Source organism: Trachinotus anak, unplaced genomic scaffold (genome assembly GCF_046630095.1).
Source record: "Trachinotus anak isolate AG129_WGS33_773 ecotype Australia unplaced genomic scaffold, CSIRO_AGI_Tana_v1 ptg000010l, whole genome shotgun sequence".
NCBI lineage: Eukaryota > Metazoa > Chordata > Actinopteri > Carangiformes > Carangidae > Trachinotus > Trachinotus anak.
The window spans coordinates 8,366,581-8,391,928 of record NW_027273861.1 but is presented as its reverse complement, the minus strand read 5'-3'; the positions used below and the strand labels follow the sequence as shown (position 1 = coordinate 8,391,928).

The 25,348-nt window shown below is 40.1% G+C and overlaps 1 protein-coding gene across 1 annotated transcript in view; it reads left to right on the top strand.

Annotated features, from left to right (window-relative positions):
• The window catches only part of LOC139626812 (inactive N-acetylated-alpha-linked acidic dipeptidase-like protein 2), a 496,369-nt gene that overhangs the window by 46,285 nt on the left and 424,736 nt on the right, over positions 1–25,348 (top strand). Inside the window, exon 5 of the mRNA XM_071487314.1 lies at positions 15,622–15,683. The gene's annotated coding sequence lies outside the window, so the exon portion shown is untranslated. The remainder of the gene's footprint in view (positions 1–15,621; positions 15,684–25,348) is intronic.

The window sequence follows — 25,348 nt, the reverse complement described above, 5'->3', positions numbered from 1 at the left end:
TATAATTAATATTGCTATAATCTGGGACCACAATGTATTGATTGCACTGGTTGTGAAATTCTCTCACTCCTAAAGCTCTGTCATTGTCTGCATGGAGATGTCAAATATTATCGTCCAACAATGTCAACATCACCTACCAAACACTGTAATTTATCCTGTCCAGTTGCTATTTGACACTTGACTGCTTTTCACAGACCTCTTTGCTTTAGAAACATTTTCCAATATCTGATCTCATGTTAAATCAGTCCCTCATCATGTCTGTCACAGTACAGCACTGCCCTGGTGACATGTCAGTCACTTCTCTATTACTAATAAACTGACACAGATAAATGTGTTTTTTGATTTCCAGTAGTATTACTTGAAGCTCTGTGGTGTAGTTTTTTTTTTCCTTTTCTACTCTTTGGTGACATTTTTGTGGATGAAACTTAAACCCATAAACAGAGTGAACAGGTGGGTGATTTATGATGTATTTGTCCAACTAAGAGAGTTTAGGAAAATCTGCTGATCCATCCTAAGTCCAATCTAAATTGTTTTATGTCCAGACCTTATCGGACAAACAGCTTATGTCAATGTACATTTATAGCCAGAAGAAAGACATGAAAGTAATATTACTTAATTTGTTGACACACAATATATGTACCTTGTGTTTACAGTTCCTAGAAATATTTAAAAATCACATGGAAGAAAACATGAAACATTTTATCCTTATTTAGTTATAGTTAAAATTAACAGATGCACTTTGTAGAGGTGCACTTCAGCCTCATGTGGTTGAAATGAGTATTACAACAACAAACGCTGCCAGAACATTTTTTCACAGATGAAAAAAAAAACCAAACTAAACCAAACTGACCTAACTAAAAACTTAGAATTAAGTTAATTAAGAATTAAATTAAGATTATCCTGGCAAACGTCTTTTTAGCCTATTTAGTCATAAATAGTCATAAGCACAGGAAACAAAAAAGTTTAGATCAGACAAAGAAAATGGATGGATCTCCAGATATTTTTTTCTCACTAGCCTCCCAGAGCTTCTGTAAACAAGCAAACCTGAAAGAAAAGAGAGATTTAGGATGAGAATGCCAAAATGTAACATGAGGCCCAATGTGCCCTAATATAATAACATTGTCACATTGTCCATGCAGAAAATGAACAAGACATTCATTTCCTGATCCCTGGATGCTTGAAATAACTCATCTCCTTTTGTAGTGGTATAACCCAACATCTACCAATCAATGAACAGTGTATGCCAAACTGACAAGATGCAAACCCATCAGCGCTGTCCAGTTGAAAATGACACATATTTCTGTGACAGCAGCAGTAATTTTAGAACAACAATCTGTTAATCATATTACCTTAAAACTTTCCCTAACCAAACCATGGTCATTGCTGTCTGTCACAGTTTTCCACACTGTATTAAAGGATCTTGGAATACAACTCAGTGGGTGTACTGCAGCTGCATTTGATGTAATTTGCTTCTTTTTTGGGAATGTAAAAAAAGGCACATAAATACGGAACGTCCAGATGCTTTTGTGTTATTTCATCAGGAGGCTTTATCCTTCAAGCAATTGTAGAAATTATATTTACATGAAAACATGTGGTGGTAAATGTTTCTCCCTCTTTAAGGACACAAGGTCTGTCTCAATGCATTCCATTTGACTTTGCGAAAATGTATGGTTTAAGTGATGCAAGTCACATTTGATGAATAAAATATATCCCATAATGCATTTTAATGCACCATATCACTCTCTGGATCATGACCAGAGTCGGATTTATCCAGTTTAGCCCTGGAGACTATGGCTGAGGGGTTCGCGAAGTACCATGATGCAAACTGTGGATACCTGGAATAAAGGAGATTATTAGGCACTAAGCGGATTGGCTGGTGAGAGGCATAATGCGGGACAAGCCTTTCTCAGGGGACCAGATAGAACACACAGAGATGATCAATGGTAGAGGTAGAGATAGTGGTGTTGTTTAGAATGAGATTAAAGAGATTAACAGCAGTGGCTCTTTCCTTCATGGCTGTTAGGCCTTTTTAAACCCCAAACACTTCTTAAGTACCTCTAGGTTCAGTGAAGGGTTTTGCTTATGGGCTCTCAATTCCCCCCTAGCACGCACACACACACACACACACACACACACACACACACACACACACACACACACACACACACGTCTGTGAAAATGTTCACCTGAGGCAGGTGTATGGCATTTTAGTTACCTGACCCCCTTTAAGCCCATATTTAGCCAAATTTACCTTCCTCTGTGGAGCAACAAATCCTGGGGAGCAGTTCTAAGTCGAGAGCGGGGAGGAGGTAGCTGGGACACCTTCTAAAAATAAAGTTGTCTTGACAACACTTTTAGAAGTCCTCCAGAGAAAGTCAAAAGTGGAAGGGGGTGACTCGCCCCACAGAATTGTTGCAGTTATCTGTTGTGCATTCTTTGATAGAAAAGGAGTGTTGATTTTTATTGTAGAAGCATCAAGGCTGTTTTTGTCCCTGCCTGAGCCTACTGATAGCCATCAGGACCTCACTAGCCTGTCGATGCTGCTACCTTGCCTCTGGAGCTATCTGACACATGCACACCAATGCAAGCCATGGCACACACAAACACACACATTAAAGTAGCAGAAGAAAAAAGTTGCTGAGTGAAATACTGAGGCAGAACAGGGCATAATATGTATTTAACATTTTAGATACCAACTGGGACTGATTCAGTGATAGTACCCTTGACATTGTATAAATCACATGTAGTATAATATCTACACTAACTGAGCACTTTATTAGGAACACCTGCACACCTACATATCCATGTATGTTATCCAATGACCCAAACATTTGGCAGCAGAACAACAAGCAGAACCATGAGAATAGACGGTTAAGAACATACTGCAGCACTAATTCTCTTCAGCATAATATCTTGCAATAGAGTGCAATGGGAGAAATCTCCATCCTGCTTATTAATACAGTGAATTGGAGTGCACACTTGTTCACTTTTTTTTTAGAGGATGCAGTTGTATTTGTGCCACGACCACCACAGTTTACATACATTTTGTAGGATAAATAAAGTGTATTAAGATACTGTATGGTATGCAGTGAGACACGTGAATATTATTATGACTATTGTGACTCAATGCCAATTAGTTGAAGGTCTTTCGTCACTTAAATATAGATTGGGTAGATTTCCTTTTGATTGCAAACAATCTCAAGGACGGTGATTGATAAAGACATCTTTCTATATGGAAGATCAGCTCAAATAATGTAGTTTTAAGGGACAGCGTGTCAAAAGCCATTACCATTAAGTGGTTGAATTTATCCTTATGTGTAATAGCATCTACTCTATCACCGCTTACATTTTAATGTTGGGCCTCCCTTTCATATCTCAGCTCTGCTGTAATGTCTTGCCCCAATCAGCCTTAAATTGTCAACTTGAGTTGATTTAATTCAGCCATAATGAGAAATCTGCCTTTAGAATGACAGTAGCCATCCATTTATCCTTTCCTCTCGCTTTACCTGGCTTCTCAACACCTCCCATGGATTGCCTAAATTGAAGTTGGAAGAGTCAGTAAGGCTGGATTGTCTGATGACAAAAAAAATAACATATTTTCCTAGACAGAATATTGGGTTTTTCATCACTCATGTTGTAAGCTTATGAAAAGTCAGGAGATTATTTTAAAGGTTTAATTCAAAGGGTTCTTTGAAATCGGTCACTAATGGGCTTGGGTAAAATGCTTTTTTTGTGACTGTGTTGACTTGATGGAATCAAAGAGTGAGGGCAAAGTCTAAATGGATCATTTGCACAAAGGAGAAGGTCTTTTGTGCTAACTAAGCATCACTCAGTCTCCATTTCCCTCATGTCTGTGAGGGATTATCGAAGAATGAAAGTGAAATGAAAGGAGACCTTTTTCCATTTAGGCTCTGTTCGGTTGGTGACATGTTTGTTATGTCTTTGTTGTGTTTTAATGGGAATGTGCCACAGAGTCTTGGGGTAGAATAGCACTTCTGATCTTGGCTGCTTTTCTTGCGTCATTATACTTTGCTTTTTCTGTTGTTATGAAACTTGTTTCAGCCCACTTGAATGTCAATCATTCATTCATTCAGCCTTTATTTTAACTTGCAAAATACAATGAGGTAAAGACCACACATAGCCAGTTAAAATGTAACAAAAACTCATAAGAACCAAGAAACACTGAAAATAAACTGAATGAAAACAACAATAAAAGGAAAAATAATAAAAAGTCAAATTAAAGAAGGACTGCTTAAAGCAATTAAAGTTTGAAGCAAATGAGTCAACTAAAACAAGAACAGCTGAAATGATATATGAACAAATTAAAAATTCAGATTGCCCTAAAGGTAAAAATGAGGCAAGTTGTAGATTGTTCAGCATGATATTCCAGGTTGCAGGTGCACAGTGAGGAAAACTTGAGTTTCCAAGCTCAGTAGAAACAGCCAACACCTGAACTTAAACCAGTCATTTGAGTGTGTTTGATAAGGCCTCACATTAAAAGACAGCAGTGACATGATATAAGGGGGTAAGAAACCAGTAAGGGCCCTATGAATAAATAAATCCCAGTGTCTGTGCCACCTTACAGTGAGAGAGGACCACCCAACCTTGGCATACAGTTGACAACAATGAGTATTATAATTATCACAGGTAATAAATCTTAGTGCAGAGTGATAAGCAGAATCCAAGGGCTTCAAAATCGTAGCTGAGGTATACATGTATAAAATGTCACTGTAGTCCAGTACTAACAGGAAAGTTGCCTCAACAAGGAGCCTTCTACAATGCAGAGAAAAACATGTTTTATTATTTTAGGGGAAACCATTTTTCCTTAATTTGCTCACCAGATTAGTCACATGATATTTGGAAGTTTGATCTTTCACCACCAAAATCTGTTGAATGGTGCAAAATCTGAAGGAATTCCCTCATGGTAGTCTTGAGATATCACATTCAACATTAATATGTGTACCTGTTATTAACTAGAACCAGCAATTGACTAGTGTTCTATCAGTGGCGTGCGGTGACTTTTATGGATAGACAAGCAGGGCCAAGCAGCCAACTGCAGGTCATCATCATCTAATGTTGGTGGATACTCAGTGAGTTGTGCTGAAGATGTCAGAGGTCTCGCCCAATATGTTCCAGGTTTCCCAAGCAGGTTTAACTGAAGGGTCACCAAAGCCACTAAAGGCATGGAAGAAAAGAATTCCTCTGCTCTTCTCCATTCCAATAGACAGAGAGAGTTCATGTACAGAGATCTACCTCAGGTTCCTTCTTTGGCCAAAATGCAATTCACAACAATTGCAGACCAGTCTCCAGAAGAATTGGCAGAATGTTGACTTGACAAGAACATCTGTGTTGTTGGCTTTGATCATGAGGATTAACCTGTCTTCCTCTGCTGCATGCCTAGCAGGAACAAAGATCCTTGTGTCAGCCTCTTTGTGACAACATGTTGTCAACTCGTCAAGGCACCACGTTCTTCGTGATCAGCCTTTGGTTTGGTGTCAGGGATTGTAACAAGCCACTCAAGTAGCCAGCTGAGAATCCTGATGGCTGTGGAGCTTCCCACCATCACTGAATGGCATGGAATGGCTGGTTCTCAAGATGAAAGAACTCCTTAAGGTGACACTCTTTGCTCTGGCATGAGGTGAACAGTTTGGAGAAGAGCTGAAAGTCCTACTTCAACACCTTCTGCTTTGCTTGCACACTGTTGGGAAAGCATGAGAATGCTCTAAACCAGCAGTGCTCAACGTGTGTAGTGCTCCCCTCTTGGGGGCACAGAGGCATGACAGGCATCCCGCACAGTTTGAGGGAGCTGAACATTCAGATGGACCGTCTCACAGTGAAGCTAAGTGGCTCCCCTGAGGTAAAGTGTTGTCACCAGTATTTGAGCTCAGAGAGGAAACTCTGATGTTTTGGAGGAGGCACATATGCATGAAGCTGAAAACAAGTATAGTGATGAATCCTTTGAAATGAAACTGGCCTATCAGCCTATTTGGAAAGCTGAATTAAATAAATTTTAAACGTAAAGGCCGATACAAGCACCTTCCTCACCTGGCAGACCAGATGAGTCCATTCAGTCAATCAATCAAGGAAATAGTGGTTCCTTTGACAATCTGACTGAATTTGCTGAAACCAGTAATTCCGGAGCCACCATAGTGATTCCATGTCTCAAGGAGCACATTAAAGAAATAATTTTACTTCTGTTAATCAGTTCCTGCATATCTGCAAGGACATGCATAGCTATCTACCAGGACCTGACTATGTGATTACGTAGAGCATCAACACAACATCGTGGCCATTTGTTTAGATACAAGCTAGTATGCACAGTATCAGGTGAGGGGGAGCAGAGCCCATGTGTCTCTGACAGCTCAAATTTACTCTATACAACTAATTCCATAAAGAATGAGTTAGTATGGCTAACGTGAGGACAGTGAGAAAGGTGGACAGTGGTGCAGAGATGGGAGAACCAGGAAAACCATATTAGTCGTCTTCCATCAATTAAACTTTTATGGTAGAGTGACTGGATGGAAGCCACTTTGATTAAAAGGCATGTGACCCACTTGATGTTTGCCAAATGGTACTAAAAGGACTCTGAGAGCATGAGGAAAAAAATCTCTTGTCATGATGAGACACTGGTTAATACCATCCCTTCAGTAGAGCATGGTGGTGGCAGCATCCTGCTGTGGGGAGTCTTCTCAGCAGCAGGGACAGGGAGAGAGGGATGAATGCAGCCAAATACACAGAAGACCTTGAAGAAAACCTGCTCAGAAATACACATGAACAGAGACTGGGATAATGGTTTTCTTTTCAGCATGACAGTCTTTGACTGTCTGAGTGTCTCGGTCAAAACCCAGAAATAAACCCCATAGAACCTATGTGTAGAGACTTGGAGGTGGCAGTTCACAGATGCTTCCCCTCCAGTTTGACAGATCTCGAGAGGATCTGACAGGATGAAAGGGACAAACTCATAAATTCAGGTTGTAGAGATTTACTGAAAAAGACTCAAAGCTGTATTTTGCTGCCAAAGGGGCTTTTACAAAGTACTAAATTAAAGGTAAATGTTAATGGTAAATACTTTTAAAAATGAGAAATTTCTGTTTTTGATTTTGAATAAATTTTCAAAAATGCTTTTGCTTTATACCTTGTCATTATGGGTTATTGATTGTAGATTGATAGGCAAAAATTGCAATTTTAGCAATTTATAATTAAATCTACAAAACAATGAAGTCTGCAGAACCTGAAGGGGTCTGAATACCTTCTGCAGTGACTGCATCTTGCTGTGCCTAGTTTACACTTGCCTGAGCCATCTTTGTGAAACTGGGGAATAGGCTGGGAATCACTGGCAAGCTAAGATCTATTTAATATCCTACACATCAGTTTGTTGTTTTGAAGGCATGATTACCACCATGAGAGTTAATGCTCATCAGCTTGTCTCTCATCCATGCTCTGTTGAAGCAATATAAACAGCAGCCTCTGATTGATGTACTCTTCATACGCCTCGCAGAGTGGTGCTCTGATTGATAAAGCGTCTTTCTTTGATGCTTCTCATACAGACGGTGAGGATACTTGTGTGGATGGAGTATAGGGTGCTATGGCCCACTTAGCTATGACAGCTTCAACTATGGTGCAGGAGGATGCATTTCTTTTAAAATGTTGATAGACTGGTAAAAGGGACATAGGTTATTCATCACGCCTTTAAATAAGTCATGACATGTCACTTGTAATAGCTGTAGGTTGTCCCCAACCATTGGAATATTCAAATATTTGGCACACTTAAATTTTAATTTTATGGCAGTATTCAGTGCTTTTCTATGTGTTTCATTTTGCAAAAGCAGCCTAACCTCCCATGAGTCTACATTCTGTAGCACCATCTAAATAGCTACATGCTGATCATTTTGTTCTCTAACTGGAGATAATATTATTCTTTTACACCATGTCTTTGTAAGATTTCAAAAACTATTGGATGGATGAAATGACCTGCCTGCCATGTACAAAACAACCTCTGACATGACTTGCATTAATAATGCATGATGAAATGTGAAACAAATAATGTGAAATGAAATACAAAGACACTTGTATCTTCCCTGGTGATACTCTCCCAGGTCTTCACTGCTGCCACCTTCAGCTCTTGCTTGTTCGGGAGTCTCTGTGTCTTCAGTCTGATCTTCAGCAAGTGGTCTACAGCTGAGTCAGACTGCGATCAGGTGAGTGACCCAGCCAGTCAAGAATAAACCACCTCTTCTCCATGAAAAGTGTTTGGTTGTATGTTTTGGATCGTTGACCTGCTAAACAATAAAATGTCGTCCATTGGGTTTAGATGCATTTGGCTGAATCACAGGACGCTTCTGTATACCTCTGCATTCATCCTGTTGCTATTTCTGACTGTTTTTGCGAACTGACATCTGGCCTTTCTGTTTTTGAGGCTTACCAGGGATTTTTTAAGCCAATTACTTTTGAACCCTGTGTTTAAAGGACTATGTCACAGAGTCTTGGCACTTGAAAGCTGAGACTTGGCCCTATGCTTCAGTATTTGCTTAGAAACACTAACAGATATTCATGACCTGTTAAATGGTATTGGGTGAGCCCCAGTTGTCATATTAACCAATTGTACAGAGTTGTTGGTAGTACAGAAAATGGTGATACTTCTAAGTATGTAAATTAATCCAGACTGTCTGGCACATTGTCTCGATGCCACCTTTATCTACTATCACTTTTATCTTTTTTATCCATCTCTCTTGCTCTCCAGAATAGACCTCCATTTTTCTGTCTCTGAACTGTATTTCAAAGCTGTTCCACTCGGGCCTTTCTTACAGCCAGCTGAGTCTGCTGCTCCCGGCCTTTGCTTTGATGCCTCGTTCTCCTCCTGATTATTCTTCTTTCACCTAAACACATTTTCCCTCCTTTTTAATGCATTTTCCTTACCTTAATACATTTATTTGACCCTGGACAGGCTGAGGCATGGGCTGTTTGAGCTCCACATATTGATTGTTGTGAGGAATTTGATGCCTGAAGACTTGCTGCTCTCCTTTTCTCTCCTCTCTCCTCCACCCCGGGGGAGTTTTAAATGGAAACGCAGTACTATGAATCACACAGCAGGGAGCTCCATGATTGATAGCATTGCTGACCATTTACTAGTCACTGTCTGGAGATAAGCCTGGAATTTATGGAGTATTGGAAATCCTTGCCGCTGCTACATGCGGATTAGAGTGAGGAACAGCTCCCCCTGTACCGCCACACCAGTCACCCAGTTAACAGCTGAAGTGTAAAGCAGGGAGCCTGTTTTATTGTTTATTTAAACAATATTTTGTTTGTTCGCTTCTCTGGAGTGTTACTGTAAATTGAATGGAGAAACAGTTGAAGAGTGGAGTCTCTGTGTGTCTGTGTTTTTATGGCGCATGTGGTCACTTGATCTTATGCCTCTCTAACTCATTCTCAGTGCATATCAGGAAGGCATGTGCTGACAAGCCACCGTGACTTCATTCACTGCAAAAAATCGACAGACACCGTGATAAAGAGGAAGTGCTTTTATGAACATCTATGTACAGATATGATTCTGAATGAGCTGGGGATAACACCAGGAAACTGTGTGTAAAACTAACCGCACTGTGTGATGCTGAAGTCACGCAAGTTCTAATTTTCACCCTGTCTTTGCACCTGGATCTGACCTGCATGGACAGTGACGATCCAGACTCAAAGCAGAGTCCAATCAGAGGACAGGTGGTTCATTTACCGTCATCTCCGCCACAAGTCCTGAAAGGTGTGGGCTCTTCTGCGATCCAGGTGGGCTTACATACACACACAGCACATTAAATGTTTACCATTATGTTCTGCAGTATCATCCAATATAATTACACTCCCCTTGGAAGAGCCCACGCTGTTGTCCATCTCATAAAGCTACTACACTTGTCATTTTATGTGGTACATGCACATAAATGTGGCCCAAAGCTCTGAGCACTACTAAAACAACGATGACCTAAGGTCAATACTCTGCCTGAATGCATCCTATGTGTTAAATGGCAACTTTTTTTCTTAAGAACCAGCTAATAGACCACAGTTCCTACTTCTCAGTCCATTGTTCTTGTGCTTCAGAAAAAGTTTGCAGAGTTCCAGACCTTAGATTTTATACATCAAATAGTTTTTGTACTTCACAATTTCTGCAGCTCTCAGTTTTTTGACCTCTGAGTTATATTGGAGACCTGTGTTTTTCAACCTCGGGAGCAGATTGCAGTACTTCTACTTCCGCAGCAGTATAGAGACATCCTCTTTTATACCTCAGAAGCCTGCTCTTGGGCTTTACAAACAGTTTACAGACCACAGAGGCATTTAAGACATCTTGGAATTCATAACTATGTTATCTAATTATATTTTGCACTCCAGACTAATCTATCCGACCACAGTTTTTGCACCTAACAGACCGACACGTAGACTTCTGCGTTTATACATAAAGAAAAATCAAATAGATCTTGGCTTTAATCTTTAAGACAAAGTTTGCAGACGTCAAGGTTCATATCTCAGAAGTAGTGTACAAACCTTTGCTTTCGTTCCTTGAGGACCACATTTTTTGATATCTTAGAAACAGTGTAGAGACCCAACTTTGTAAAGCCAGAAACAGGGTAAAGACCTCAGATTTTAAGCAGCTAGTAGGCTGCAGTTTTTATTCGTTATATTTACTTTAAGTTTTTGGAAGATGTATTTATGGCTGAAAAGCAGCTAAAAGATCTGCTTTTATTCCTTTATTGTTTATTTTGTAAGACAATTTTTTTAATATCTTCTTATTGTTTTATTTGAAATGTTTTTAATTGATTCACTGTCTCTGTAAAGCACTTCAACTTCATTTTTATTGCCAGTTTTAAAGTCTTAATGTCTCATTTTAATGTATTTCCATGCCTGTCTAAAGCACTTTGAATTGCCTGGTATCCGGGTGGTGCTATATTGCCGTGCCTTGCCTTATACCTTAGACTTAACCAGGTTGTAGACCTCAGGTTGTTTTTTTTATGTCTGAACATTTATAAGAGGACTTCACTTTTTAAACTTATGAAGCAGAGGGACATCCATTGCTTGACCTCACTGTACCTTAGCAGCAACTTACAGCTCTTAGCTTTTGTACTTCAGAGGTAGCTAACAGACCTCTGTCTTTTAGAAGCATTTCAGAGTTCTCAGCTTTTATCATTCAGCAGCAGCTTTGAGATTTGCTTTATATTTATCAGAAGCAGTTCACAGACATAAGTTTTTATACTTTTCCACCAGCTTCCAGCTCTTAGTTCTCATATTTTTGATCAAGCTAACACGCTGCAGTTTCTCTTCCTCACAACCAGCTTGCAGACTTTAGTTTTTATATCCAATCCCAAGACTCAGAGCCAACGCAGGAAGTAGTGCACCCTGTTTTTAGCAAGGTGGAAAGTTAAGGGTGAGGAGGTAAGATTGAGGTGGTGAATTGGTGTGTAGCAAGATTGTCCCCCCCAAAGACAACATCACCTTTTTTTTTTTTTTTCAGCATATGCCTCAAAATGACATGTGTTTATATTCAAGTTGTTGAGACTTTGGCTTTTAGACCACAGATGAAGCTGATTACAGACCTATGTTTCTGTATGTCAGAACCAAGCTAGCAGAACACAATTTTTCCACCTCACCACCCGTTTGTAGACTTGTGTGTTTATGTATCAGAATTATTATACATTATTGTACATTGCTCAAAAGCAGCTTGCAAACCTTAAGTTTTAAGTCTTAGAGGTACATAACAGTTTTCCTTATTTTATATTTCAGATAACTTGGTTTACACAGCACAGTTTTATATGCCAGGAGCAGCTTATGGACCTCGGATCTCATACCTCAGCAGCTTGCACAGCACGACTCGCTGCGCCTCAGTTTCTGTATCACTGGAAGACATATGCACTGGATGCTCTGGAGAGTGATGCTTAATATGAGAGCATTTCAGAACCATTTGTTACCCAGCTTGGTTTACCTAGCTCCACTACAGTTTATGTAATGGTATGTTGTTCAGATTGACAGTCATGTCGGGCAGACAGCCAGGAGGATGACTGATCAAAGTCTCATCGTGGCTGCACCCTGAACCACCGAAGCTGTTTCATCACATTAATATCGCTGCGCCGTGACCGAACATTTGATCTGCACATGCTGATATTCAACAAGTCGTTTTACATCCACATTGTCCCCGCTCATCACAGGCGGTGGGCTTTCTCCGTGGTGCTGGCCCCATTATGGAACATGACTTAATTCTCCTTGACACAAAGCCAATTCAGGGAGTGATTGTTTTACAGGTTCATCCTCTCTCCCCACGCAGTGTGAGGGCGACAGGGTAGCGGTGTTGGTGAGAGGCCTCGTATTAGGAGTGGAAAGACCACGACTGAGGGGGAAATAGCTGTCAGCCCATGTGGAGGGAGGGAGAGGACACACTATAGCCCATCACTTCTGCTCCCTGAGAGACTTATTACTGAGGCAGGCCAGGGCGAGGGCTGGTAATTAATTTGGAGAGAGCTGATATTGGTTTTGATGCACGAGAGACTGACAACACTGGCTGCCTGGTGCATGTGCCTGTGCGCATGGCTCTGTGTGTGTGTGTGTGTGTGTGTGTGTGTGTGTGTGTGTGTGTGTGTGTGTGTGTGTGTGTGTGTGTGTGTGTGTGTGTATAACAGGAAAAAGGCTGAAGAGGAAGAGCAGAGGTAAGAACAAGAGGGAGGGGAGCCAAGGAAAATAGAAGGAGAATGACAGAAGCGTCTTAGCTTTAACTTGCAGCTAATGTCAAAGCTCCTCCACAAAGATAGCCCATGGCGATGCATATTTATGCCTCCTCTCTTGTCCCCAGCCTCCCGTCTCCTCTGCAACTTTGCATACTCATCTCTCGCTCCCCTCTCTTTCTCTTTCACACCTATCCATCTTTGCATCCATCTCTCTCCCCCTCCTCTCGTCTGTCCTCTCTTCCTCTATCATGAGTGTGTGTCATCCAAGGCAGCTTTTCATTTTAAATAATGACACTCTGTGTGGCAAATTATTAATGTCGCAGGATGGAAATAGGCTTGTTTTCCATCAGTTCATCCATTCAGAAAGCTCCCGGACTGCATCTCAGTGGCACAATTACAGCACTAAGCGATCGTAGAGATTGAGAGGAGCGCATAATTTGCGCTCTTACTCATGCAAATCCACTGTTAGATCATGACTGACGACAAATTCAAGATTGTGTAGAAGAATGAGGAAATAAATTGGAAAGGACAAGACAACTAGTTGGTTTATCATATTAACTAGTTTTAGTTAAGGGTTTTTATAATATTTTGGACGTAGGCATTTCAGCCAAACTAATGGTTTCCTATGATCATGCTAATACTTTTTTTTTTTTTTTTTTTTTTTTTTTTTTTTACAGTTTTATCATCAAAGGTTGTTTAAAACACATTGACATCTTCAGATTGAAATTTCTCATATGTTGCCAGTGATCACACATTTATTAGCCTGATAATCCCACAAATCAATATCCTGGGTCTCATCCACATCATCTTTGTCACTCTTTTACCACTGTAGTAAAGATCCTTATGTAACACTCTCTATTGGATTAGTCTACAGTAAGAGAAGCAGTGGGAAAGATTAGAGTCTGTCAAATCCCTAATCACCAGCAGAGAATATTAAACTGACGTGCGCTGGTGTTGTATTTCACTTTAGAAGGTGAAGAGAACAGAGATGGATTTCATCATATGATGACTTGGTTTTAGACCTATAATGCTTTGCAGTAAGGGGGAAAAGAAAAAAATGAAAACTCCCCGAGAGATTCCTCTCATTGTTTAGGACCGACACATACACTTAATGACATAAATGTGATGGGATGTTTACATGCTGGTCTCCTGTTTGCATAAATGCCGGAGGTACTTTTTCATTAGAGTTGCAGTGACAGTGTTACCAGGTAGGACAGAATAACATTTTCTTAATCCAACGTGGTGAGGTGTTGAATTGAATGTAGTGGTTTTAAAACCCCACTGTCCACTGGGTGCATCTGTGCTGCATTAGAAAATTATTTACTTTTAGCCAGTGTGCTAATGTCCACTAAACATAAGTGGAGCCTCATGGTCACAGCTCTTGCCTTTGTTTCCCTATCTTTGCACTCAACTCACTTCTGTCATGTAAACGCAGTGGCCACTTTATTAGGTACACCTATAGACCTGCACATCGCAGCAAGTTATCTGCCCTAAATGACTGTATATGCCATTTGACCCTACCCTCTGACATGACCCATAGGACCGTCTCCTAAAATACTGCACCTGTGGCAGTGGGCATATCTGAACTTTGTCGTCATGGTCACAGTAATAAACATTTGGGTGTACTGTGGAGGCGGAAAAGACCTCTGCCATCATTGATTCAATAATAAACGTGGTTAAGCTGATAGAACAGTCATGGTTTGGTTAGGTTTAGGCACACAAAATACTTTGTTATATTCAGGAAAACATTGTGGTTTGGGTTAAAATAAGTACTTCCTTAAGGATAGAGGGCCTTAGCTGCCGTGGTTTATTTTGTAGAGCAGTGATAGATAAAAAAAAAAAAAAAAAAAAAAAAGAAAACAATGATGGCTCTTGGTTTCAAATGGGAAACAAACATCGGTTTCTTGTGGAACCACACTTTGTCTTTCTGTATACCAGGCTATTGCACCTGACCTCTTCCTTTGCTCCTGTCATGATTACTGTTTGTATAGATGATGTAAGGGGTCACTTTAATTAATACAAATATCTAATCTGCCAATCAGGGCAGCAACCCAATGTATAAAAGCATGGATACGTGACGTACTGTAAATGTGAAAAACAAAACAGCCCAGCAAGTAGCAGTTCTGTGGGCTGCATCGTCTTGTTAGAGAGGTCAGTGGAGAATGACCAGACTGGTTCCAACTGAAATCATCTGAAGCTCAAATAATCACCAGTTCCAATAGTTCTGCACAGAGGAGCATCTCTGAATGCAACATGTCTCACCTTAAAGAGGATAAGACACAGCAGCAGAAGACCACACCTGGTTCCAGTCCTGCTGGTTAAGAGCAGGAAACTGGAGCTCCAGTGGTCACAAGCTCATCAAACCTAGACAAGACCAAGACTGAAAATGATCTTTTGCTGTAGCACGAAGATTGTAGGGGAAGAAATTGGCGTAAACAACAAATCAATATGTCCATTTTGCTTTTGATGTTCATACCATGCATGCAGTGCAAATATCCATCAACATGCTTTACATACAGCATGTAGGAACAAAGGCATTAAGAGAGTGTCTTGAATGTCTCATCATTTTTCACTATGCCTATAGGTGTCCACCTGCCTCACAAGGATTGAATCCGTTAAAGTTTCAGCACTTAAATGTGGGAGAAAAGAAATACTAATATATTTTTTTTCTTAATATATTCCAACTCACCCATGTTGTCCAGCATTTCATCTGCCAAATATAATAGGCATATTTGCCTTCATTGGACAGCCTGTACTGAAGCGGCTGATAGGAAACTAGGGAGGAGATAGAAGGGTATGACATGACATGCAACACAGGTCCCCACATGGAATCAAACTGTGGATGTTGTGGTCATGTTGTTCCCATCTAAAAAGATCATTCATTCATTCATTCATTCACTCATTCATTCATTTTCTCATTTCCTTTCAGGGTCACATTGGACTGGATCCCAGCATGCATTGGGACAGAAGGCAGGGAGACATCCAGGACAGGTCAGCAACTCCTCCCATGGCTAACCTCAGTTGCTATTATGTTTTTCAATGAAAAACAGAAACTTTCTGGTCTGATTAGATTGCCCAGATTTCAGTTCATTTCCCTTTGTTTCCATGTTCCAGGGAGACGTTTCCTCAAACTGTACTTTTCACAATTTTAATTCAGTCCCCAAACTCTATTTCTTTCTCATTCTCCCACCATCTCATTCTTTTCTTTTATAAATTGTGCATCTGAGACAGGGCCCATGGCAGCAGTGAAACTAGGTCCTGGGCTTCAAATAGCAGCCCATTGTATCCCAGGGGCCCCCCGCCAAGGAAAGGCCAAGAGAAACAGAGAGAGGGAGACACAAAGAGCAGGAGAGAGTGAGAGATAGAGGGCGAATTGTTTGATGAAAATTAATATTTGTCATTTGGTGTGGCAGACAATACCTTATGGACACATACAGTACAACGGGTATTGTTTGAGTCCATTTTCTTTTGAAGATATCACAGTGTACCTGTGTTTCTTGCACAGTCGGGAGAATTTGGGCACTGAGGGTGTGTGTGCGTGTATGTGTACGTGTGAGAGTTTGTGTGTGTGCATGCATGCATAGTCCTTGCATGTTTTCTTTGATGTGCTCTGGGACTTCTGGCTATTTCCCACTTGTTTTAATCCTTTACCAGGACATTATTATACAGACCTTATATTTTATGCTGTGTTATGTTATGTGCAGTAGCTTCTGTAAGTGTGTGTGTGTTTGTGTGTGTGTGGGGATGATTGAGGATTTAAAGACCTTGACTAGGCCTTGATTGAATAACCTTGACTAGGCAAACGCAGAAGAAACTGCTTCATTTCCTTCTCATCGTCTTTTGTCATTTTGCTGCAAAAGTAAAGCAACTGTCTTTTATCGCAAGGTCTAGAATTTCAGGTGTTCTGTTATTGAAATTTGAAGGCATACAATAGCTGTGAAGGCTATAGGCTGATGTCAGCATGACTTCAGGGTCACATCAACAAACACTATTACAAGAAAAATAAAAGAGCCCAGTGGAAAAAACAGAACAGAATATTATATGGCAAATCGTGAGCTTTTATAGAAAGAAAAAGCAAATAAAAAGCTATTCCATGTGATATAGAAAAGATGTTATAGTTCTCCATATTGTTCTTCATATTTTTCATCTGACAGAAAATACTCAGTTCTCCATCAAGCAACTATCTGAAAATCTGGACAAACATGGGCTCCCACTGCCCATATAGAAGGGAGAAATACAATGCACAAATGTCCCATCTCTTTTCAGCTCTGATTCATTTTTGGAGCTCAGCATCCCATAATGCCAACCTGGCTCAGTGTCTCCTTAGAGTAGAATAGGAGCTGTTAAACAGGGGTTACCGTGGAGACCACAGCAGCGTCACTGACGGCAGCAGCGGCGGCCACTTGCTCGTTCCACCTGACATTCATACATGTCCCTCTAGCACGTACACACACCGGAGAAGTCACTCACATGAGTACACAGCCACACACCAGCTACCACATGTGCTGTATATACACGCTTCTGTGAGTATACACAGCCTGGGACACATGCACATACAGCCCGATCAATGACATGTGGGTGACACACACACACACACACACGAGCCAACCCTCCCCTGTCTGACCAGGTCCTGCATTATTAATGATGTGGCTACAGCAGACTCAGGGGGGGGGGGGGGGGACTGGTGCCGATCACAAAACATTCAGGCATTTTTTTATCAGTAAGAATGGGCAGTTTTCACTGAAGAAACTACTCATTTCTGTTGTGATATTCATTGTGTCACATGGCATCTAGTTGTCACTTCAATGTTAGATCCATTTTGTCATTTAGAGAGATGACAAGTGTGGGCTGTTTATAAGGAAGCGTTGGAGGAAGAGTGTGACAGCACTGTCAACAGAACCCTTGTGCGGATGCATATCCAATTTGATGCAAATTCTTCTCTTTATGCTGCTTGGTGTCATGTTCAATGCATCTTATTGTCGGTCAGAAAATTGGATCATGGAATAATAATAATCTATACAGAAGCATTTGCCGAAATACAGCAAGATGGTTCACGAGTAAAAAATGAGAAGAGACAGATTATCATTCGCTGGGGGATGAAAACCACTGGTAAATCAAGGCAACAATTGCTATAACACCTTCGGTAATGATACAATTATCTGCATTTATCTGGAGTCGGGGGCCAAAGTATTATGAAGGTTTTTTTTTTCAGATCTATTCATGCTTTAAAGCTAGTAGGTTAAACACTGAAGTGTGCCTTGTTAGTCTAAAGCAGAAATTGTTATTATAGGCTAACAGAAAAGAATGAGTTTACCCTGATCATTGAATTTTTTCCAGGTGTTGGTATCATCATTTTTTTGCCACTCTGAAAATTATTTTTTTTTACTTTTTTTTTAACAGCAGCTTGTTGTGGGGGCTGGGGGTGGGGGTGTCTATCAAATAGTGCTCTTCTATCTCTGCACAGTATCAATATTAAGCACGCAATTGCTGAACAGATTTCATATGATGATGTAATCACTAACACTCATATATAATTAGTATTGGTGGCAAAAAACAAGAGCGGGGCATCCCTAGTTCATTTCGTTTTCATTCCACCGGTCACTGGTCTTGCTGTGAGAGGACAGAGCTCGATACAGTGCTTCAACTTTGAAAACTGAATAACAGTACAATACAAGTGACTTATGTGGCTTCAAACTAGATGACAGAAGACACACTGCAGCAAGACATTGCAATTAGGGCTTTAAATCTAACATTTAAACTGCTGAAAGGCAAATAGTAATAGTTATAACTATAATAGTTATAAATTAATTCTTACTATTTTTACTGTGTAAATATGCTTGATAAAAAAGGGACAGGACAATATAGCAGCTATCAGCTAAATCTTAGTTTTCAAGTGACGTTTCAAGCCAGAGAAACATAATGAGAATTTATTTTTGTGTTCGGTGTAAGTAAAACCAAACTAACCACATTCTATGTCATACTTGTGCTCAGGCTGTGGAGAAGCTGAGTCTGGAGTCCCTGATTACAGACAACAAACATGCTCGGGGGGGTCCTTTAAACTATAAACCACACTGCAAAAAGCCAGCTTTCAAAAACAAGAAAAAAAAGTACAAAAATTAGGTGTATTTTGCTTAAAAATAGCAAAATTATCTGCTTATGGAACAAGAAAATGTTGCTTGTCAAGACTTTTCGAAACAAGTAAAAATATCTAATCTGAATTAACCCACAAATACCTTAGAATTAGTGTATTTTAACTAATAACAAGTACATTTTTCTTGATTCTAATTAAATACACGTGGCCTATTTTCTCAATATATTGAAAAATATTCTTGAATTAAGTAAATGCTAGAGCCATTATCTTGACATAGTGGTATGCACTAGGCCTTATATTTCTTGAAATCAGCAAAGTCATACTAAAAACTAGTGTACTTTTCTTGATATAGCTAAGAATATTTTCCTCTGTATGTAGAATATTTTTCTTAAATTTCTTGAAATAAGTAAAAAGCTGTGGAATCATAGTAATGCTTAATAATCAGTGATCCTGACAGTACTAAAAGAGGAAGTGACACAGACTTGGTTAAATGAAATGCTTCTTTATTATATTTAACATGCACATGAGTACAACAAAACATGGCAGCCTCAATGTTAAAAGGCAAAAGTGAGACTTGTTCCACTTGTAATATACTCACACAGATACGTATATAAATACACACACACACACACACACACACACAAAGTAGTGTGCATGCAGCTACATATCAGCTGGACAGGTATGAACAGGCAACAAATTATTTCCTGCTTAAAATCACCCAGCAGAAATTATAACTAGTGCACAGAGTGTAGCATGATATGAGGTGATGGGAGTGTGGGTGGAGCCTAAACTGAAAGGTAAACTGTATAATAATATACATAACAATAAACATCTGATACAGTGCCATATTCTTGTGAGACCTCAACACACTGTATTACCCAAGGCAAACATTAATTGAACTGGGCATCAACTTTAATATTTATGCACTACTCAGTGATGAATCTTTTCCAGTCAGCGATAGCTTTTTTATATGAGGATGTCATATCTCTGTCATGTATGGCGTCCATCAGCACCTCTGTCTGCAGGATAGACAAGAGTGTGGCTATGCATTTCGGGTAGGTGAGGTGAAAGGTGTAGTAGCATGCCATTATGTACATCACACTGTCAGCGATGTCCTCTTTTGGAAAGATGAGCACAGGCATGGTGCTGATGGCCAGGATGCAGTTGGTCTCGCACACAATGACAACAGGGCTGAGGAGTGGTCTTGCCTGGAGGAAGGTGTTGGGGTCTTCCGCTGACTGAAACACAAAAAGAAAAACAATCACAAAATATTCACTGTTGAGAGACTATTGGTCAAGTAGTGGAACACAAGAAAAACTGTCATATATGCATGAATTTCTTACCTCAAGGATGTGAAGCATACCCTCACTTGCATGTCCTAACTTCTTGGGTGGAGCAATAGGTGACACACACGTTGTCAATCACACATATAGGCAGTGTAAAATGAGGTGTGGATGGTTCTGTGGGAGTTTTAAAAGTGACACAGTTTCAGGCTTTATGACTTCACTTTATGAACACGGAGGCAACATTAATAGCAGCCACAGCTAATATATCTGCTCGAATAGTTTCCTTCGCATTCAGTCCAGTAGCACCTTTGCTAAGGAGAATTCTCAAATGATACACATAGTGACTTAGAGCAATGATTTCCACTTCCTTTTCAATTAGAGAGGCAGTGAAACAACCCCTTTCTACTTTACTTCATTTTACTTCACTGAAAATAAAGAGGTAAAAAATCCACAGTCCTCAAGTTTGGGTGAAGCTAACGTGACACTTGAGTGGGTTGCATGGGTCTCTTCCTAAGATGCGTTCCCTCATTGTGTCTGCCCAGAGGGTGTTTCTTTGCTGAGCATCACACATTCATGGGTAGACCAGCTGGTGAATGATGAGGCTCGCTGGATGTGTGAATTTTTATGTTCACTGCAATGTCATTGAACCTTAGTAAAAGTGTATAGAAACGGAACTGAATGTTTTTTTTAAAAATCTGAATACAGGGACATCTTGTTTTAGATAAAGTGTGCAAGGCTATTTGGAATCCTTTTCAGCCTTTGAAAGCATTTGAATTCTCTACGTCTGGTAGAAAGAGAAGTACCTTAATTAAATTTTGCTACTGTATATTGAAAATACATCTGTAATAACAGAAAAGGGATTTGGCCATTCATCTGCATCATGGCAGGGGCTTACCAGTGCTGTAAAGGCTTAGCTGTGATTTCGATCACACACAGTTTGGAGACACACACTGAGACGGTGCAGTACTGCAGTGTTACGTTGTATGCGAGTCAACTGTTGCAGTACGACAGCGTGCTCGTTGTGTTGCTGCAGTAAGCTGTTAATTTTTGAAGGCCATGTCAGCCTCATGATATTATTGTGTTAATTGGACATGCAACAGCGTGAGTGCTGAGAGGCTGAACACTGTGCCATGTTTCACAGTGCTGAGATCATGATGACAGGCCACTGACGCCTTGGACCAAGACCTGTCTGACAGCCAGTGCAAATTAACATCATTGTTATGGTTTAATAGTTGATGTTATGCATGTTCATGTGCATGTGTGTTTGTATTATGTGTAGAAGCATGATTGGGGGAGTTGAGTGGGTGGTTTAGCAGGGTGACTGGGGTCACTGCTGTTGGTCAGGGCCTGACTGGATGAATTGATCATATGACTTTCACCACTGCATTTAAAGATGACAGCATCTAATTAGTGTTTTAAAGTTGCCCCTATGACAGTCATCAGCAGACCCTGCAGTTCTCCTTAGCTACAGAGAATGTGTTTGCAATTTTTAGCCCTTTGTTGTGGTTTTCAGCCCACAACTGCACTGTTTTGGTTCAGTCTCACCTCTCACATCAGCCTCTTTTCCAGATGCATCAAGCAGCTGTTTTCAGCTCCAGAAAAAGCTCTTAACAAATCAGGTGTTCCTGCCTTGCACTGAACAGCTGACAAAGTCTGTGGTTTTGCTATTGTATACAGTGGAACATTAAGCAGCTAAAGATACTTCGTATCTCCCGGATGTGTACAGTTTTTGTTAACACCTTTGCCATAATGTGTGGCTATGGAGTTCTGTCAATAACATTCACTATTGCAGCATTAATTATTGCTTTTTAAAAATCTAGTATGTGTGTTAGAGCACCATTGGCTGAAATTAAAATTGGCAACCCCTGAAAAATAATTAGAAATACACTAGATATTGAATATCACGTGTTACCACTCTTTGGACATCTGGTGGAGTGTTGTGTGCATGCATTAGTGTGAAGGCTGGAATCAGCTGGGGGTACATTTTACCTTTCATACACACACAGAGAAACCACAGGAAGACTGATGAGCCAGTAATGCACTTACAACTCCTTAATCTTTCAGCATGAAGACAATGAGTCAGCCTGAGTCATACAGGGTAATGACATAGCAAATTTATTAACAACATCAATGCTTTGACCTCATTGGACCATCATCAGTTCTCCAGAAGGTGTTGTTCTAACCCAGTGGGTCTGAGGTCAGAGCTGATAAATTGATTATTGAGTCTTCACATGAATATAATATAAACTGCTAACAAGCTAACATTTATTTTCTGTCCATGAGATTTATCATCTCTTCCTCTCACTGCCCCTCTTTGTCCCTTTAACTTTTCCTACTTAAAGAAATTGTGTGGAATGACTATGATGTCTTTAAATACCTGTTCTATTCACCCAGGTTAGTTGTTTCCTGCCAGGAAAGCTTTAGGTGGAGCAGACTCAGATGGAAGCAGGCAGGAGTCTGAAATTACGATTGTGCTGTGAACAGTCTTAGGTGTGGGGGTTATAGAGGGGTGAATTTATCTGACAACACAGATTTGATTTAGGTCTCATTTCATGCAGAGAAGTTTTTTTTTTTTTATAGAGTGCAGTTTTCAATTTCAGTTAAGGTTATTTTATTTAAACACCCAAAAATGTACTTGCTTTAGTGTTGCCCTATGCCACCAAAAATTACTTTTTGTCAGCTCCTTATTCATCCTGCCAGTTGTTGTTTACCCATTGTACTGTACATTCTTTGCCTTTTAGTCTCAAGATTTGTGCATGGTTTAGTATTTAGTTGTGGTGCGAAGGTAACACTCTTTATGGAGCTTTCCCTTGGGTCAGGGTTAGGGTTAAAATGGGTTATGCTTAAGATGTCTCACTTTCAGTCAGCTGAAGAGTCTCGAGAAACAGAGGGTTATTTTCAGACTGTTATATATCTGAATACACACCGTTGCTTGAAAAAATAACACTGTTATTCAGCCTCTGTAGAAAGCCTTCTTTGACACATTTTGTGTCAAAGAAGACGAATCATGCCTGTGCCACTGCTGCTGATGTTCTGCTGAAAACATGAAAGGAACAGGAGTTGAACCTTGATACATTTGGCCTCACAGGTTCGTCATCCTGTCTTCAATAGAGTCATGATGGTGAGGTGATGTTTGTCCAAGTAAATGCACAGTATGAGGGAATGTAGGTTACCAATTGTGATAAATAAATGAATAAATAAATAAAAAGGCTTTTCTTCACATAGGTTGCATTTCATAGGGAACACAAATTTCCATCAAGCTTCTTAGGATAATTAGTGCATAATCTATTAATATAGTATTCACACTCAATAAAAGGACTGAGTTTGCAGCTCGAATAATGGCTGGCTAGGCTTCACTTACAATCAGGGCAATTTCTGGAAATTAAAATGTATATTTTGGCATATATATGAGCATTTGTCCTTGATTTTGGCAGTCTCAGTTTTGAATAAATTAAGCATTTTTCAGGGTGATTATTAGCAATAAATATCAGAAGTTTGTTTGTCAGGGCACCACAAAATGGTTTTTCTTCATGTTGGTAAATTTCCTACAAGGATTACCGTATTTTCCGCACTATAGGGCGCACTGGATTATAAGGCGCACTGTCAATGAATGGTCTATTTTCGAACTTTTTTCATATATAAGGCGCACCGGACTATAAGGCGCATTAAGCGAAACAAAACAGTCAGATAAGTCAGTCAGACTTTATTAAACGCGTTCACAATAACTCTCAACCTTGTTCAGTTGTAACACGTAAAAAAAACACAGTCTGATACCGCTAAATCAAACATTAGCGTATTCACAATAACTCCTTATAGGTCCTTATACACACACACCGTAATATTATGGTGAAGCACAGTATGTATTACTCCGCGATGCTCCTGACTACGATAGCCGTAATGCTGCAAGCGGTGCGGCTTTGTAGTTTACCAAAGTCGTACTAAAACATTTTGACAGAGCGCCGTGAACGCTGTGTACCACACAAAATCGCTTCGAGGTCAGTAAGCACAACCAGAATTAATCCATATATAAGGTGCTCCGTATTATAAGGCGCACTGTCGTTTTTTGAGAAAATTAAAGGCTTTTAAGTGCACCTTATAGTCCGGAAAATACGGTATATGAAGTACACAAAGTCACATTGTCTGATCGTCAGCAAACTGATAGAGCTGCTCATCCCAGCATCCTCCTCTCCTGGTTTCCAACAAGTGGCGTGCATACATCTTGGGAGCTCTGCCACCTATAACTAATAGGGTATAACAAGTTAACATCTTGAGAAAGTTTGTTTTCTTGAGAAAAAGTGAAGTTATGCTGTAGTATCAGTTATATATTACATTACAAACTCAGAGGCTCAAGGATCTACTTGAAAAGTTTAGCTTGCACTCCATTTTGTGAAAGCAAAACAACTTGGACTCAAGTGTTTGCTCTTCACTGAGAGTATCAAATATGACATTGCAACTGTCAGCACTGACATTTATGTGCTTAGGAGTGGTGGTCTCTCCATAAGGCAAGGCTGTGAAATTGGAGGGAATGGTTTGCAGAGAGTAATGGCATGTTACATTATTATTATTAAGCTTTCCATTGTGGCCACAAAGGGGTACGAAATCACTGTCATTCACCCTGTGTTGACTTTCGACAATTTATAAAGTTGTGCACGTGCTGTCACACATGTCTGACGGAACAGATCCACTTTCGTTTCAATTGAATACAGTTGTCTTCATTGGTCGTCTAATAACTTATTTAATCTGGGCTTTACATGCAAAACCCTGTGACAGTATATTGTGTGCTGAGCACTAACAATATACCTCATTATTGTGCATGACAGTACTGTAGTCGAATGCTTGCATTGGAGGCAACAATCTGTCTTCTCAGATGCATTAAAATCACAGGATGCAAGCTTGAGTCTTTAGTGTCAAGTTGTGGACGGTAACACTTGTTGATGAGAGAGGTCAGAGGAGAATGGTAAGACGAGTTGGAGCTGACAGGCTAAAGTAACTCAGGTAACCACTCTTTACGACTGTGGTGAGCAGAAAATCATCTCAGAATGAACAGTACGTCCTGAGGCTAAAACAGCAGAAGACCACGTCAGGTCCCATGCCAAGAACAGGTGTAATTGTGTGGGAAATCTTTTATTGGCCCCTTAATACCAATCAATCATGGTTTGGATGCCACTGTCAGTATTGTTGCTGACCATGTGCTTCCCTTATGGCCACAATATAACATCTTCTAATGGCTACTTCCAGTGTGATAATGCACCATGTCATAAAGCAAATCTTGTCTCAGA